Source organism: Salmo salar, chromosome 16, assembly GCF_965601325.2.
Source record: "Salmo salar chromosome 16, fSalSal1, whole genome shotgun sequence".
In the NCBI taxonomy this organism is placed as follows: domain Eukaryota; kingdom Metazoa; phylum Chordata; class Actinopteri; order Salmoniformes; family Salmonidae; genus Salmo; species Salmo salar.
The window spans coordinates 60553081-60555551 of record NC_138306.1 but is presented as its reverse complement, the minus strand read 5'-3'; positions in this window follow the sequence as shown (position 1 = coordinate 60555551).

Here is a 2471-nt window from a genome sequence, read left to right as displayed (position 1 = left end):
TGCCAGCAACACAAATTATGACGTCGAGCCTCGTATGGTAATGAGAAAACCTTCAAAATAAAAGCCCGCATTTCAAATCATTGCAATGTGGTTAACTCATTCAAAAAAGACATTACATTTTTCATCAATGGCCGTTTTTTATAGTGCCAACAAGAAAAAGCATTAAGTAATTTATTTTAAACAAATTTGAAAAAAATATGGTTTTAAAACCTTTAAGACCAATAATTTAAAAAATACAATGTTTACGCTAGTATGTTGAGAATATTAGTTTGTAGAGAGAACTTTTCTGTCTCAGCTAAAGTGGGGTGGTAAATACTCAGTGGGGTCTCTACTAACCAAATATGATTATAGCGCGTCTCAGCTAAAGACACGGTCCCCCTATTTCTACCTCCGAGCCAACATGGCAGTTTTTTGGGGGGTTCATTATTGTATTATTACCTACAGCTGAAAATTACTTTTGGACATTAGATCAGAGGTCACTCACCAGAAATTTGAGCAGATATTCGACTTCCCTGACCTGGATCCTCTGTTTGAACTTACAGAGACAGCTCTATTCATCACAGGTGCTGCACCAAAAACACTGACACCAGTGGAGGGGAACAAGAAGTGGGCCCGAGTCAGACTCAGGAGAAGAGGAACAAGAAGTGGGCCCGAGTCAGACTCAGGAGAAGAGGAAGAAGTGGGCCCTAGTCAGACTCAGGTGGCTGCACACCATCCACCACTTCAGAGTATATTACTCGCTAACATTTAGTCCTTGTACAATAAAGCAGACGAACTCAGGGCGAGGATCTTATTCCAGAGAACCATCAGGGACTGTAACATAATGTTTACAGAATCATGGTTCTCTCCGGATATTGTCTACGTTCATTCAGCCAACAGGGCTCTCCGTCCATCGTGCAGGCCCGGAAGAAGGAACTTCCCGGGGAAAAGAAAGTAGGAAAGGGTTTGTTTCATGATTAACTCATGGTGTGATTGTGGTAACATACAGGAACTAAATGAAATAAAAATTCCCAGTCTGAAATACCTCACCATCGAATGTCGACCTCCATAGCTAATTTTATTAGGTCATCGCCACTGCCGTGTATGTTCTCCCCACGCCGACAGCTGTCAAGGAACTACAATGGATTATGTGCAAACTGGAAATGGCATATCTTGGACTCAGTATTTCACAATTCCTGACATTTAATCCTAGTAAAAATTCCCTGTTTTAGGTCAGTTAGGATCACCACTTTATTTTAAGAATGTGAAATGTCAAGAATAATAGCAGAGGGAATGATTTATTTCAGCTTTTATTTCTTTCATCACATTCCCAGTGGGACAGAAGTTTACATACACTCAATTAGTATTTGGTAGCATTGCCTTCAAATTGTTTAACTAGGGTCAAACGTTGCGGGTAGCCTTCCACAAGCTTCCCACAATAAGTTGGGTGAATTTTGGCCCCTTCCTCCTGACAGAGCTGGTGTAACTTAGTCAGGTTTGTAGGCCTCCTTGCTCACACATGCTTTTTCAGTTCTGCCCCCACAAGTTTCTATAGGATTGAGGTCAGGGCTTTTTTATTTCACCTATATTTAACCAGGTATTTATATATTATATATATAACCCTTTATTTAACCAGGTATTTATATATTATATATATAACCCTTTATTTAACCAGGTATTTATATATTATATATATAACCCTTTATTTAACCAGGTAGGCTAGTTGAGAACAAGTTCTCATTTACAACTGCGACCTGGCCAAGATAAAGCAAAGCAGTTCGACACATACAACACAGAATTACACGTGGAATAAACAAAACATACAGTCAATAATACAGTAGAAAAAAGCAAACAAAAAGTCTATATACTGTGATGGCCACTCCAATACCTTGACTTTGTTGTCCTTAAGCCCTTTTGCCACAACATTGGAAGTATGCTTGGGGTCATTGTCCATTTGGAAGATGCATTTGTGACCAACCTTTAACTTCCTGACGATATCTTGAGATGTTGCTTCAATATATCCACATCATTTTCGTTCCTCATGATGCCATCTATTTTGTGAAGTGCACCAGTCCCTCCTGCAGCAAAGCACCCCCACAACATGATGCTGCCACCCCCATGCTTCACGGTTGGGATGGTGTTCTTCGGGCTTGCAAGCCTCCCCCTTTTTCCTCCAAACATAACGATGGTCATTATGGCCAAACAGTTCTATTTTTGTTTCATCAGACCAGAGGACATTTCTCCAAAAAGTACTATCTTTGTACCCATGTTTAGTTGCAAACTGTAGTAGGGCTTTTTTATGGCGGTGTTGGAGCAGTGGCTTCTTCCTTGCTGAGCGGCCTTTCAGGTTATGTCGATATAGGACTTGTTTTACTGTGGATATAGATACTTTTGTACCTGTTTCCTCCAGCATCTTCACAAGGTCCTTTGCTGTTGTTCTGGGATTGATTTGCACTTTTCGCACCAAAGTACGTTCATCTCTAGGAGACAGA